The sequence below is a fragment of the Rhinolophus hipposideros genome, assembly GCF_964194185.1.
Source record: "Rhinolophus hipposideros genome assembly, chromosome: 22".
Lineage (NCBI taxonomy): Eukaryota > Metazoa > Chordata > Mammalia > Chiroptera > Rhinolophidae > Rhinolophus > Rhinolophus hipposideros.
This window is the reverse complement of record NC_138068.1, coordinates 15,189,863-15,206,783: the sequence shown is the minus strand read 5'-3', so window position 1 is coordinate 15,206,783 and position 16,921 is coordinate 15,189,863. Positions and strand designations below refer to the sequence as shown.

General features: G+C 37.6%; 1 protein-coding gene across 3 annotated transcripts in view; it reads right to left on the bottom strand.

The window, feature by feature from the left end:
* Positions 1-16,921, bottom strand: part of CHD6 (chromodomain helicase DNA binding protein 6) — a 181,936-nt gene that overhangs the window by 137,932 nt on the left and 27,083 nt on the right. The window contains exon 1 of one of the 3 annotated variants that reach the window (XM_081034143.1): positions 7,985-8,166. The exons of the other annotated variants lie outside the window; for them this stretch is intronic. The gene's annotated coding sequence lies outside the window, so the exon portion shown is untranslated. Of the gene's footprint in view, positions 1-7,984; positions 8,167-16,921 lie in introns of those variants that run through there. 3 annotated transcript variants of the gene reach the window in all.

Here is a 16,921-nt window from a genome sequence, read left to right as displayed (position 1 = left end):
TTCCCAAACCTCATCTCCCTACCACGACCACTGTACTATCTTTATGTACAGACACAGCTGTTCCTGTGTTCTCCATCAGAGGCTAATGTCCCACGAACTGCCACGCAGCCCAGAATTCAGTCATCCTTACCTCCTTCTTTTTTTTCCCCTCTGCTCCTTTATGATTCCTGAACCATTTGTCTCCTCCCCAGTCCACTTCTTTAGTTTACTCCCAGCTTTTTGTCTTTTTTTTCCTCTTTTACCTGAAATAGCCTCTACTGTTTATGCCTCCTTCCCTAATTCCATTATCCGGTTCATTGCACCAAGAGTACATTTTCCTAAAGTATAAACAAAACCAGATTGTATATCTACAGTGTCTTCAGAAAACAATACAAATTCCATATAACACAGAGCCCTGCCTAAATGAGGTGTCCTCTGGTCCTTGTCAGCAGCTGACATTACCTTCTATCATTCATCCAACTATGCTGAACACTTGCAGGCTCTGAAACCAACGCTGTTCACTAAGGTTTTATTTAGGCGACGCCTCCATTTTGGAAATTCTTCCACTGCCCTTCCTTCCTCTCCAGTCTCTTATCCTTCAAAACTCAGCTCGGGTGTCATGTTCTCCAAGACGCCGTATTCAACTTCCCTAGACCGTGAAAGCATCTCATGAAAAGCACGCGAGCAGCTTTGTCACCATGATACACCACCTTTTCCCCTTTGCGGGCCGTGAGCTTTTAAGGGCCCGTGCACCCTCCGGGAAGGAACTCTGTTCTGCAGTTTTGAGCCCAGTGCCTGATGTGTGGACTCTTACATGATTGTCCATGGAATCAGTGAGCGAATAAGTGGGAACACTGTGTTTACAGAAAAGGCTTCTTTGAGCTCCCGCTTTCTTCACCAAAACTGGTGGCCTCTAGCTTATTTTTCCTTTCCTGTTTATTCAGTTCTTCCAGTCCAATCAAATTTCTCAGCATTCTTCATTCAGACTTTTTCAAAGTAATACATGTACTTAGCTTAAAAATTCAATATAAAGCCTAAAAAAAATATTTCCCGGATTCTACTCCTCTCTATTCCTGATTCACTCTTCCCAAAGGTAATCATTTTATCTTTAGCTGTTCCTTCTGCTACTTTCCATAATATTTCTTTAAAAAGATGCTAATACTATTTTTTCCCCATTTAAAACATTATTCTATTGGTTTCTTCCTATGAAACAGGAGTTGGCAAGTATTTTTATTATAAGCCAGATAATAAATAGTTTAGGCTTTGCGGGCCATATGGTCTGTGTTGCAACTATTCAATTCTGCTGTTGTAGGTTAAAAACAGCCAGAGACAACATGCAAATGAGTGTGGCTGTGTTCCAATAAATCTTTATTTATAAAAAAAAACAAGTAGCCCCCTGCTACGGAAGATGAACTGTTATCGTCCCAATATAGTTACCATCACCATTATTTATTAAATGAATATTCAATTCACAGCTAAGCCATGACTATACTGTGCTAAAAATCTTTATTTTTTGGTAATTTCCCCCCTAAAAATAGTATCTCATTTCAAAATTTGCCCTGTTTTCTATGAACCAATAACTTATCTCAAAATGCTCCCCCAAAACCTTAAAACTCATCTCAATCTAAGTTCAGTTTATTTTTCCTTGCGTCGGTGAATCTGGGGTCTTATTCTCGCCAATCTGCTTCAAAGCTACAAACTTTCTGAGACTTCTCACCAACCTCCTGGGGATTCATTCCCTTTGTTCCTCTCAAAAGTGGACGTCTATGTTTCGTTTCTCTAGATTTACTCTCATTTTGGTGAATCACAATGTCCATTAACGCTCTAGAAAATGAACAAGAGGTAAGTTTTTGAGCTCTTCATGTGTGAATATGTCTCCGTTCTACCTTGATGGTCTGGGGGGTAGCAAATTACAGGTTGGACATCAGTTTCTCCTCAGAATTTTGAGGGTATTGCATCATTGTCCTGTTCCTTCCACTACCTGTTAAGGAATCCAAACCATTCCGATCCCTAATCATTTGTATACATGACCTCTCATCCTTCTCAGAAAGTTTTTAGGATCATGTTTTCACAATGATGAGCCTTGGGGCTATTTTCATCCATGAGACTGGGCATCTGGTTTCACAATCTGGAAACTCTTGCTTCAGTTCTAAGAAATCTTCTTGCATTATTTCTTCATAACTCCCTATTATTTTCTTCTTATGGAACTCCTATTGCTGTATTTGAATGATGGACCCTCTGGACTGTACCTCTACTTTTATCTCATTAAAAAAATGTTTTATCTTATCTCTTCATGTTCTATTTTCTGGGAGGCTTCCCAAACTTTATCTTCCAGCCCTTCTTTATTTTTATAAGTAACATTTTTAGTATTCAATGATTCTTTTTTGTACTTTGATGTTTTATTTTTTTTTTTAGTTTAAGCTCATGCCAACCAACCAACAATGGAAGGGCATTCGAATGGCAAATGGTTACTCTTTCCTCTTAAAGAAAACCCTATGACCTAGTGGAAATATTTCTGCACGACTAGAATATTCAAACTGGGGTGAGAAAATGCTTCTGTAATAATCTTAAGGATTTCCTGTATTTTCAATGCTCTGGATGAGAAATTTTATTGTCCATTAAAGGTAGTAAGTACAGCACCAAAATACACTGAGGATGTGTACACACACACACACACACACACACACACGAATGAATTCTTTTTGGTGCCTGGAAGTTTTCTTTGGAACATAGAGAATTTGTAAATTACATCAACTTCTGTGAAAGTTACACTTTCTGTGTATAGTTTAGGTGAGAGGAAAATCTGCACTCAACTACAGGGCAGAGATAACACCACCTTAATCTCATGACTACAGGTCAAAGGCATTCACATCTGTAAGACTAAAAGAGGGCACAAGAACAGGGACCTATCTATTTGGATGACTACTATATATTTAATTCCTAGCACAGTATTTGATAAATGAATAAATTCAATATATTAATACTACATATGGATTTATTAATGGGGGGGTCAAAAGAGAAGAATCATACTGGTATAAGGGCAATATACCAGGCTAACACACTTCTCTCCAAAAATGTAGATGCCTAAGTTCAAATATCTGCCAAACATTACTAGTAAAAAGGCACGGTATGGTCAACTTCCAAACTGAGGCGGAGCTCTCTGTTTTGCTGGCTGGAAAGTACACTACTGCCACTAACATTAACTTAAGATACTTTGCTCCTCAAAAGAAAAGTGTTTTAAACATTTAATGTATTATAGTAAAAGCTGTTACCCTATACATGGGCAATGCAAGTCAAAAGGCAAATCAAGAGTACTGATTTTAATCCTTGTCTGTGAGGAAACATAATCAGCAGTTAAGGGTAATAACCACCTCCTAGTAAACTGCTGTTAGTGGACCAAGAGTTCTAGAAAAGTTCATTTGAGAAGCTTCCTGTTGGTCAACTGCATTACCAACAAGGCTTTTCCTAACTGAATGCATCTCCTCTGGTTATTCAAACTAATTACTATTGACTTCAACCAAGGCCTTGTGTTGCTATATTTCCTTACTGCAGTCTATTGTGTCAGAGATGGTATAAAGGTGTAAACTAAAGAAGTTCTCTTTCACCGACTAGGAACATTTCAAGAGTGCTGCAGTCACAGAATCAGTACTGAATGGGACCTCTGAGATCACAAAGCCGAACACGTTGATTTTAATGATGAATGGGGCACATGTGCATAATACAGGAGGAAAAATATCAACTGCAAATCCCAGTTCATCTTTTCAATCAGAGAAAATTATTTAAAACTCCTCATCTGGTGATAAAAATCAACTTGCTTGCTAAGAATCACTATTAAGGACAGTAGTAGAAGCAAGTGGCCAGGCACTACCAGAGCTATCAAAGACCACGTTATAAAGTAAAACCAGACTGTGCTTTTTTACATTGTCATTGGACCCTACGCCTTAATGTCAATGGACCCAGATCAGGGACGCTCACATCTCTGAACACAGGACTGAAGAAACCAATCTCCTGACAGCCACGCCCACTCAAGGTTCAGAGCCCTGAAAATTCACGGTATAACCTTATGTGGGAAGACAAAGAGTTTTACAAACGACTCCATATTCAGGCTCAAGGGGTCTCACCAGTAACACAAGACTTTCTGACTCGTTCCACTTCAATGCCTTTTGTGGAGGAAGAATAATACCCATAGCAGAACACAGAGGTAGTATGATTTGTATCATTTATTTAATCTCCCTGGGTCTCAGTTTCTTCATTTGCAGAACAGGGACAAAACCATCTTTTGGGAGATGAGTTCTATCCTGGACAGGCTAAGTTTGAAGGAACAGTCAACACTGAAACATAGTGAAGGCAGAGAACTGAAAGCTCAGGCAATACAATCCTTTTATCTTAAGATAAGAAAACTAAGAGTCAGAGCTGTCTGGTTGCCCAAAGGCTCACAATTATTCAGAAGTACAAGAATTAGATTTCCTGGGTTCCAATTCCGCCCTCTTAGCACTACATCAAGCTGCCTTGTAGGCAAATGAAAACAGCATAAGGTGAGAGGTCAGGGTATGGAGAGGTTCTATGTGAGACCTCAGAGAGTTGGCAGAGGTTAGAAAGATATTCATTCTGTAGATAAATTACAACAGTCTAGAAAAAGAAAGAAAAGAAAGCCCATGTGGCAAAACAAAACAAAATAAAACACACACACAAAAGCAGACTGTAGCAGAGGATGGTTTTGACCCATCCATGGGGTGAATAGGAAGCAACTAAAACAACTATCATTCATTTGGACCTTTTAAGCACATTTTAGACAAGACGGATGGACCCTTCAGGTAAGATTACATACAAGAGAACAAAATATACAAATTATTCATGATAAACGTAGATAAAACCTTAGGGAATATAACAGCAAGTAATTCTGTTTAAATTCTTTACTTTCATAAAACCTTCCATTTAAATTCTGAATTGTTAAAACAAAATTGTTTTGGAGCAAATTACAGTACGGAACAGAGTCTATCTGATAGCAATCCAAGACAGCAGGAAACAAAGTAAACACATTAACAGAATCATAATACAGACAATACTCAGCAGAGATTTTACTTTGGAATAAATAATAAAAATCACATATTTATGGTCATCCAGGCTCCATACTCTATTCTACAGGAAACAAAAGAACCAGCCCAAGTGCTACAATCTGAAAACATCAACTAAATCTGTGGAATGCCTAGCACTGAAAAGATGGGCTTTCCCCCTTTTTCTACAGCTCTATTTTGTTAAAGTAAAATAAAAACCCAAGGTTCTTCCAAAGTGGTTTTTCCCCATTGGATTCTGAATCGGACACAAATTTCTTTCCATTCAAGTTTAAGGTGAAATCCCGGGTCCTGATTCCATGTCTGACATGGAATCGCCTGCTGCGAACCCAGGAGGATGCTGCACCCTGACAGATTCCAGTCATTTCAGCCTCCGACACGCTGTTCAACTTGACACCCCCTGCACTTTTCTTAGGGTCCAGGAATTTTTAATAGAAATTGAGGATATTTTTAAAGCCCTGGATTTTTAAAGGTTGAAACAGTTCTTAATCCTCTCCCACACTCAACTCCCCCTCCCCGGAACCTAAAAGGGAGAGAGTACTGTGACAAATGCAGAACCAGTCTGTGGAGGATACAGAAAGCAGGACGCTGCGCGCTGCGAAGTGACCGACACGTGCGGAAGTTCTTGCGAAACAAGCCCAGACAGCCCGGGCTGAATGGTGAGGCGGGTGGCAGGAAACTCCTGCCAGTAAAATGCCCTGGCTCTCCAAATCTGGGTTACTACACTAAGTGTAGAAACGGCAGGCAAATTTAAGGCCACCTTAGGCAAATTTAAGCCAATGGACAAAAATCTGTTCACACCATCTACATTATGTGTGGCCCATCTAACGTGTCTACAAATTGCTATTTTAATTTATTAGCAAACAGCGTGTTGTTAAAACTACTGACTTCTAACACCTAAATAACCACTTAACTAGAAAACTCAGCAGGTTTTCAGATTGGCACGTGACGCTATCTCAAAAACTGGGATGACAGATGACACAACTCATGTCCAGAATGAGCAGAAGAACCACAAATCCTGTTTGTTTATTTGGTAAGGAGTATCAATTCCCAGATCAAAAGACAACTATTTTGAAACATAAATTTAACTTTTTGATACCCATAATCTCCCACTTATATTACATTATATTTATACTACTCGTCCCAACGCTCCCTTCCATTATCAGCACAAGCACTGACAACCAGCTGTAATGATGGGATTCGAGACTGTTCTAGATAGAGATGAGCAGTTTGGAGGACAGCAAATTTCCAACAACCACTCTGGAATACATACATGCACAAAGGAGAGTCATACCTTCAATCACCAGCACTCTTTCCATAAGATGCTACATTTGCAAATGAAGCCCTTTACTGGTGGCATAGTATAAGCCCAGGCCAGTAATAATACGAAGTAAATAAAAGTCCGAAAACCCTACCTAGCCTGTGTGTGAAATCCAAGTATGAGTTCTTAAAGGCTCAACAGACTCCTAAAGGAGTTGGTGACAAAGTTGCATGTCACAGACAAGTACAATAAAGGCAGTCCCCCAACATAGGAATACAAAATTATAACCCTCCAGAGGATCAAGGGATTCACCTTCAGGTCCCCTGTGTTGTAGGACAGGACCTACATTGCAGTAAATACCCATATGCTGCTTGGGTGAGTACATGGATTGAGTCTATAAATGAAAAGACCCCCTTGCTAGTTTCACCACTCACCCTATTTTCTTCCCTCTACTCTCAAATGACTTAAGGGTCAAAAAATAAAAGAAAATAATTTTTGCAAGGGACTCATGCCAGGTTTTCAGCCTTCTGTGTTTCGTGGCTGTGGTAAGCCTTGCTCTGGCCAAAGCCTCTCCAGATACAAGAGGACCACCAGCCACGCAAAGCTCAAGAACTCTCTCATATCCTACATATGAGATTGTACACAAAAGTAGGCAATTCCAAGTCTATTACTATTATTCACTTTAACAATGACTGGACTTAAAACAGATGGCGCCACTTTAAAATTCACGCTAAACTCTATCCCCAGTATAATGCCAGAGTTTCTTTGCGACCTTTCTGGGAATATAACTCCTGTCTAGATTCCATATCCATCTCCCAGATCCAGGTTCAACTGCCAACGTGGTGGATGCCTTAGATTCTGCACTCAGGATTACCTGCTCCTGAACAAACCACAGTACTGAGCTGCTTTTGCCTGCAGCTTTTCAAAGCCACACACTGAGTCTCTCCCAACACCACCAATTCCAGAACCAAAGCCACGGTTCCTATTACAATTAAACCCTGCATTGCAGGCTCCCAAATCTCTTGGGCAGAAGAAAAGGGATCTGATTATTTACCAGCTGCTGTAAGAAGGGTATATCATGACAAAGATGAAAGCAAAGATAACACTTACAGAGAAGAGCAGTGATATTTTATTTCGACTAAGACAAAAACAACAACAACAACCTTATAAGCTGCTGTTCGAAGATGTGGTAAGAAGGGCAACAAGAGGAAGTGGAAGTTGCTCTCCAGAAGGCCTCGGTAGTAACAATTTGATCCCAAATGAAAAGAAAGGTATTCTGACAATATTTTGCTGAATGAATGAGTTACCTGTTTTCTGACATTAAGTTGCACAACCCTCAAACAAGTTTTAAAAAAAAATAAAGAAAGGTTGAGATCGCATGGATTATTTTGTATTTCCCCTATTCTAGACTGACTCTTATTTTTAAGTTTTACCTTTGGAATCAGACTGTACCGCATTTTAACTCGTATTGAATTATACTATGCATTAAAAAAAAGTATAGCTCTTCACAGACTGCACACACGCAGGGGGCCAGCATCCACATCCAGAAACTGAACTGTCGGCACAAGAAAAGCCCTCCCTGTCCATGCTCCTTTCCGTCACTATTGCTTTTCTCTGGGTAACCACTAGCCTGACTCCTAACGGCATAGATCTGTTTCACTTGTTTCCTTACCTTATAAAAGCGGGGTTTTATGTCCTCCCATGTCTGGCTTCTGAGCCAGTTAATCAGTTCACCGCCTCTCCACTCCAGATTCACCCTTCAGCACCTGCTCTGTGATAATGCACTGGACTCGAAGCTCTTCTTCACAGAGCCCACGATGTTAAGCTTGGTCAGCAGAGGGCCCTGGAGGGAAACTGCAGGAGGAAGGGAGCTTGTTTTTGAGGGTCAAGGGCGCAGTGCTTTTGCTTGTTCTTGCTCCTGCTGCATGTCACCAGTGAAAGTATTCAGGGACATCTGTCTGGTGGTCGCGGGCCCAGCTGCAGGCCCAGAGCATTAGACTGTTTTCTCATTCTCAGAAATGATCCGGAAGCTTGCATTGGCCAGTGTAGGTCCTGCCTGTACTTGAGGATAATGAAACCATCCCAGTTTTTTTCTTCGCTAGGATCAATATTCCCAGATAGTTAATATTACCACATAATATCCCACATCTTTTCTGCTTGCTTCTGGAAACTTGACATTCTGTAAACTTCTTAATTTGCAAAGTCAAAAGCTGAACTAAGATACTTTATCTGGTGAAAGTACGATCAACCCTCGTAAATATCCACCCGAAACCAAGTCAAATCTTATGGTGAGATGCTGCAGATGCTCCTATTAAGAAGCTGGGAAAGACGAGGACCCCCTCCACCAAGCCCTGCTCTGGACATTCTAGAGAATACGGGGATACATTATGAGATGTGGAAATCAGAAAGATACAGAATTATGATGCATGTATGATGTGACTGTTCCTCTTCTAAGCCACAAGAAACAGTGTGAAAACTATGAGAACCAAGAAAAAGAATTTATAAGATGGTCAGTACAAAAATATCTTTATGCAAACATCAGTAACTTTGTGGAAAGAAACCTCCAGCTTTCTTCATGTATGCAGTTGCTGCTACTCCCATCATGCACGCCAAGTGAAACCAACTCGACTACGATGGCTGTGACTCCAGGGACTGGTGCCAAGGCAGAGGCCCACTGACGTATACGACAAGCCAACCTCCTAGACGGCACCCACCCCATCAGTCAAAAGCCCACACAAGCGCAGCTCACCTTTAGCTTTTCTTTAACACAATCCCGGGGAGAATTGCATTAGCATATGCCCAACATAAAACTCATCTTGAATTTCTATTACACCAAACTCAACCATTTCTCAAAATTTCTCCCTCTCATTTTATGGTTTATCCTGTGTCTGAGGAGCTGGCCGCTTCTCTCAGCAACCAGCAAGAGAAGGCATGCAGGCAGTCACCAAGGAAACTCAAGAACTGACTCTGTTTCTTAAACTGTGAAATTAGGGCGTTTGACCTAAGGTTTTAGAAATCCTTTCTTAAGGATTCTATGCCCTAAAATCCTATAATTCTATGATCCTAGAACTATAATACTTACTACTTATTAAGAGAAAAAAAACACCACGGGAATCCTACAACATTAATATGTTCCCTACATTCCTGAGTTTTCCATTCTCTAGGTGAATAAGAAAGCTAAGTTTAAAAAGAAAAAAACAACATAGGATGGTAATATATTCTTTTTTTCCTTCAAAAAACTTACTAAAAAGGAAAGGCTGCACAGAAGTCAGAAAGATGAGTCAGGAAATCTGTTTCTGTTAGAAGGCATGAACATCTTTACTTAAAAAAAAAAGTGTTAAGTACTTTAAGAAATTATCTAAATTTGGGAAAAATTGACCATGCAATAATGATTATCAAAATTATATACAGTGTCAATATTTGAATGTGCAACTTGAATAAATTAGGAAACACGTTGCCTTTAAATCCATCCTCACTCTTATACCTAGAGAATTGACTGCTTGAGGACTTCCCTGCTAAATCTTACCACTGTTTGAAGCTTCAAACAGATGAAAACACACCTAGATAAACCCATCTCATTCAGCTCCTGGACCTACGGAAGCTTCCTCTTATCCCCTATCAATGATAACCACGGGTTCAAACCATAAGGTTGTTACAATGTTCAGATTCTTAAGGATCTAGTCATTTTCTTATCCACACAGATTAACCTCTTCTCAGACCAGTACAAAACAAGTATAATTCAAACATAAAAAGAGAAATGTGGAGACTTTTCTCTGAAAGAACATGACTGCTCAAACTATTCACTGTTCCCATCTGAACTGACATTTGGTGGAAGTAATAAATTCGCTTGCTGAAGTGAAAACAGAATGACGGGAAAAGAGAGGGAGAGAATTATTTAACAGTTTGTTAAAATATGTGACACATTACCTCAATTTTTTAAAAATCACTTAGTAAGAGACAAACAGGACAAGATCACCCACGGTCCTCCTGACTCCTGGTTCTGTAATGAAGACACCGATGCTATTTATTATGTTTTGGAGAATTTTAAAATTTGTTTTTATGGTATTGTATACTAGCTATATGGCTTTCTGCTCATATAATAAGAAATTGTGTAGCTAAGATCTGGGTGGCTGTTTAGAGAGCAAGCAGCTTAAACTTCAAGGCAAGAACGTCCCAAGATCAGAGTAGTATCTGTGTGAACCTGACCTTGACTTCAAGCTGTCTGCTAGGTTTCCCTTGTGACCTTTCCATCTCTTCTCAACCCATAGGACCTCCTACACCAGAAGATATCACCAGAGCCTGCAGGTGTTTCTGCCTCCATCTAAGGTCAAGCTCAGAGATTTTTAAAAAGGTTTTGGAGTAAGAATATTTGTCTCTCCACACGGACATGTTATGTTTGTATCTCTATATGTATATACATACACACAAGGAAACCAAATACATATATATGTGTAGGATATTTACATTACATATGAATATAAATAGATTATCCTCCAGGGTTAGGACAGTACACTTGAGGTATTTTTCTAGTAATAATGAGACTACCTAATCCACTGTGTCCTTTTAAGCGCACAGATTCAGCCAACGGGGTCCAAATCCTAGCCCTTGCCATTCATTAGCAGTGTGACCAGGTCAAATCACTTAATCTCTCTGCCTCAGTTTCCCCATGTGTAAAACAGGAATGATAATCATGTGAGGATTAAATAAATTAGTGCATGCAAATTACAGTGTCTGACATATAGAAGTACTATATAGTCAAATATTACTATTGATACTTACACGACAGCCAACTAGGTAGGATTACAGGAAAAATATGTGACCACAGCAGTGAGAATAAATAACCTATATGGATTCAAGTAACCTATATGAATTCATGATCCATAATCCCCAACCAAAGTAACCATAGAATTTTATTATCCTTGGGGCAAGCCCCAATTCAGGTAAAAACATTTCACAAAAAGCATGGTAATCCCAAAGCAGGAGTCTAGCTCAAAATCTGTTCCCATAAAACCTTTCAAAGACAACTCATTCAAAAGCAAATAAATAGGGTGCATTTAATTTGGCTAAACACACAACTTTTAAACATTATTTTCTACATGATACTACTTTTACTAGACATAATCAGAGAAAACAATACTTTGAATAAATGAATTTTCCAGACACCTCAGAGTTTATATGCAATTTTTTAAAAAGTTCTTAATCAAAAATTTTCATTTCAGGAGTGGCCAGTTAGCTCAGTTGGTTAGAGCGTAGTGCTAATAACACCAAGCTTGCCGATTCAATTCCTGCATGGGCCACTGTGAGCTGCGCCCTCCTTAAAAAAGAAACACAACAAACTTTTTTCATCTCATTTTCTACAGTCTTCTTAAAATGCAACAACAGTGAAATAAATGACTCAGACAACAATTGTCAATGAATGTTAAACTAAGACCATTAGATGAAAGGCGAACAGACCTGGAAATCTGCAGGTTGTCAGAATGTTCCCCATGGATTTTCTTGGTGAAAATCTTAACAAAGGGCTATGTCAAAATGAACGCACCAATCAATTTTAGTGTACAAAGTGGGACAATCAAGCCTTATAGTCTGCTAATGTGAACAGAAAGCACAATACACCTCCAATGAGTAATTAAAAATATGAATGATTACAAAAATAATTAAGCCTCTAACTACCATGTTTCCCAGAAAATAAGACCTAGTCAGACCATCAGCTCTAACGTATCTTATTTTAAATCTTATATTAATTTTTGTTCCAAAAGACCCATTAGCACTGATGGTCTGGCTAGGTCTTATTTTCGGGAAAACACGGTACCTATTTACTAGTAATACAGAAAGAGTAACATGTTACATACAATACAGTGATACAATCAGCAAAATCCATAGTGTGGGCAAGGGGACTGACTCAGTTTCTTCAAGAAATAGGTGGCATAACCAAAAAAAAAAAAGCGGGTGAATTATTATAAATCAAAAGAGATTAAAGAATTGTATCAATCAAATGCATTAGGTAGACCTTATTTGGACCTGATTCAAAGAGTTAACTGTAAAAAGACATTTTTTTTTTGAGAAAATCAAGAGAAGAAATTTAGTACTAGATAATATCAAGAAATGAGGCTATAAGGAATTTATGGGGTATGACAATGTGCTTTTCTATAATGTCCATATCTGAGACATGAACATTAAAATATTTATAGGTGAAATAACAGGCTGTCTGGAATTTTTCTTTAAAATACTCTGGATCACAAAGAAAGTGGGAGGGGATACATAAAACAAGAATGGCGCGAAGATTCGTTGTATTAGTCTCTCTACTTTTTGTGTATGTGAAATTTTCCATAATAAAAAAAATTTTTTAAGGTTAAAGGAAAGAAGAGACAGGAATTCACCACCAAATCTAAGTTTGGCCACTATTCATGAGTCCTGAAAAACTGCAAAGCCTCTTACAAAACAAACACCAAAGAAGCTGACAGTAGTGGCCTCTAAAAACTGTAGGAAGATACTTCGGGCAGATTTCTTTTGTCAGCAGACATTCTCGCTACAACATTCCTGGGAGCTGTGCTTTCCGAGAGGCAATGTTCTGTTACCAAGGTGTAAACAAGATGTCTTGATACCAAGCTGAACTCTTCCAGCTTCTTTTCCCTGAGAAAACTTATTCAATTAAACTAATTACCAAAACATATATTTTATAATGGCTTGTATATTTATTACAGGTCAAAAATGTCACCTGTTTCTTTCCAAAACTTAAAAAAAAGTATGAATAATTATTCTTGTTCCACTACTATCCATAACAGTAGTGGACTGCATTTATAGAAGAGGGTATTGTTCAAATGTCATGACCACTAATCTAATAAAGCGGTTCAGGAATAGGCACCATGGCCATACAAGGAATGATTCTCTTTGATCTATAACTGTTTTGTACCCGTGCTTATTAGGTAAACAGTGAATCCCGAATATTGTACTTTACCAGCCTTAATAATATTTTCCCGATAGCTGTCTGCCAAATATTTTGAATAACTCTCACCACACTATCATCACCTTTCTATGATTCCCTCTGGGCTTTACATTATCTTTGAACATGATTTGGTCAATAATGGTGGTACAAAGGAAGAAACACTATAAAAGCAAACAATAATAAATGATGCCTAAAGGTTAAGGATGACTACAGTTTTGACATATAATTGAAAATGAACTCTAAGATTTAAAGTGCCTTTGATCCTAAGGAAAGCTGATCTGGGAACTCTATGTCTGTATTGACATTAATCCCTTGGGAATAGGGCACATTGTTCCTAAGGTAAGAGAGAGGGTATAGCATATTACTGTTAGCAAGGTAAAAATTAATTAACTCTGCTCCCTTTCTGCAGTTAATATTCCAAGGAAAGGTTACCTCCTTAATATAGAAGTAGTTTTATTTATCAGCACTGAGATAGATGGTTTTGAGATATTAAAAGTTTTCCTACTAAAAGAACTTAGCTTCTAAAAACTTATAATTGGATTTGCCTTTCTAATGTGCACTGTCAATAATAATTAAGAAATTGGAATGCAGCAACTAACATTTACTGCACTATTTTTCTTAATCGTTGTAATAATCTCATGTGGTATATACTATTACTATTCCCAAAGTAATATAGACGAAGCAACCAAAGTAACTTGCCAAAGAAAATGGAGCTAGTAAGTAATGGAATATCACCACCATCACTACTCAAAGTTTCTTAGGGATAAACAGAAAAAGTAAAGCCATTAGTAACTTATCCCAAAATCCATTAAGTATCACTAAATCTCATGCAGAAATATCTGCTGAGCATTGACTGCAGAAGCAGGACACAGCTATACCTTCTCAAAACCTTACCGTCAATGGAGGGAGACAAAACGTACATGTAAAACCAAAAGCGAAAATGTCAGTGTTCCTGTGTAAGAGCTACCTCTTCATAAATTCATCCCTGGCCAGCCCTCACTTCTCACCCCAATGACTGGAAGGGAAAAACTAGAAGTATGTATATTGTGTTGTTAGAATCTTGTAACTATATGTGAAATGTATGTATTATATGAAGGTAGATTATGACGTATATTGTAAATCCTAGGGTTACCACTAAACTTTAAAAAGAAATATAACTAATATACCAATAGTGGAGATAAAATGGAATTTTAAAAACCCGAAATATAAAAGGAGGAATAAAAAGAAGAAAGGGAGAACAGAATAGATGGGACAAATAGAAATCAACCAGCAAGATGATAGATTTAAATCCAACCATATTGATAATTATATTAAATGAAAATGGCCTAAACATCCCAATTAAAAGACACAGATTATCAAAAGACCCAGTTAGACGTTTTCTGTAAGAAATCTACTTTAAAGATATAGAGTAAAATGATGGGAAAGATATACCGTACAAATATTAATCAAAAGAAAACCAAAGGGGTACATTAATATTAGACAAAGCAGACATCAGTAGAAGGAATATTAAAAGAGATAAACAGAGCCATTCACATAATAATAAAGGGGTTAGATTTATCAAGAAGATATAATAATCCTTAATATGTATACACCTGACAACAGGGCCTCAAAACAAATGAGCCAAAAACTGATAGAAGTCAAAGGAGAAATATACACATATTTATATATAATTAATAACATACAATATATGACTATATATTATAGTTGGAAATTCAACACTCCTCTTTCAGTAATCCATAAAAAAGTAGACAAAAAACCTGTAAGGATATAGAAGACATGAATAACACTATTAACCAACTTCACTTAATTAACATTTATAGAACACTCCACCCTACAAGAGCAGAATATATTCTTTCCAAGTGCACATGGGACATTCACCAATATAGCCTATATCCTTGGCCATGAAAAAAAAAAATCTCAGCAAATTTAAAAGAACTGAAATTATATCAAAGTATATTCTCTGACCATAAAGTAATTAAATTTGAAATCATTAACAAGATACGTGGAAAATCCACAAATACTTGAAAATAAAACAGTTCTAAACACCCTTAGGTCAACAAGGAAGTAATGGGGAAAATTAGTAAATATTTTAAATTGAATGAACATCAAAACACAATATATGAAAATTTATGGAAAGCAGTATTAAAAGATTAGAAAATAAGAAAAAATCCTCAGATGAATTAAGCTTACACCTTAAGATACTAAAGAGAGAGACCAAATTAAACCTAAAGTAGAAGGTTAAAAATTATAAAGAATAAAAATAAATGAAATTGAGAACAGAAAAACAGTAAGACAAAAATTAATTTAACTAAAAAGCCAGTTCTTTGAAAAGATTAATAAAACTGATAAACCTCTAGCCAGAATGACCAAGGGAATAAAAAGGACACAAATTACCAATGTCAGGACTCAAAAAGCAGACATCTTTAGGGTTCCTACACACACTAAAAAGATAATAACATTAATTTTGTATCTGTGAATTTGGACAACATAGATGAATTGGGTAAGTTCCTCAAAGACACAACGTAGCAAAACCCACTTAAGAAGAAAGACAACCTGAATAGCAATTCATCTATAAAAGATGGTAAATTTATAGTTAAAAACCATCCAACAAAGAAAACTCCAGGTGCATAGTTTCAATGGCAAATTTTACCAAATATTTATGGAAAAAAATTACACCAGTTTTACATACACTCTTCCAGAAAACAACAGGAGGGAACACTTCCTATCTCATTTTATGAGGCCAGCATTACCCTAATACCAAATCCAGCAATGGCAATAGAAGAAACCATAGTTTAAAGGCAAAGATCAAAACAAAGACACTAAAATCCTTAAAACAACAGTCGACCCTTGATCAATGCGGGGATTCGTGGCACTGACCCAATGCAATCAAAAAACTGCATATAACTTTTGACTCCTGCAAAACTTCACTCCAGTGGGCCCTCAGTATCTGCGGGGGATTGGTTTTAGGAACCCCGCAGATACCCAAACCTGCAGATGCTCAGGCCTTTTACATAAAACAGCATAGAACAATGCATACAGTTGGCCCTCCACATCCGCGGATTCCCAACTGCAGATCGAAATTACTGTTTTTGATCTGTGGTTGGTTGAATCCCTGGATGCAGAACCCAGAGATAAAAAGGACTGCATTTGTTGGTAAAAATCTGTGTATAAGTGGACCTGTGCAGTTCAAACCTGTGTTGCTCAAGGGTCAACTGCACCATCACATTGAATCCAGCAATGTATAGAAAGGATAATACATCAAGATCAAGTAGGCTCTATCCTGTATGCAAGAGGGATTTAACATTCAAAAATCAATCAATGAAAAAAAAAAAATCAATCAATGGAATTCAACAGACTAAGGGAAAAAAACCCACATGATCATCTCTATAAATACACAAAAAGTATCTGACAAAAGCCAATGTCCATTTATGAGAAAAAATTTCTGCAAACTAGGAATAAAAAAAACATCCTCAATGTGATAAAAGGTGTTGATGAAAAAATTAGTTTATGGGACTGTACTATTTTCCCCTAAACTCGGGAACAAGACAGGTCTAATCTCATCACACCTGAGGTCTAGCCAGTGCAATAGGACAAGAAAAAGAAATAGAAGGCATACAGATTAAACAGGAAGAAATAAAATTGTCTTTATTCGCACCTGACATATCA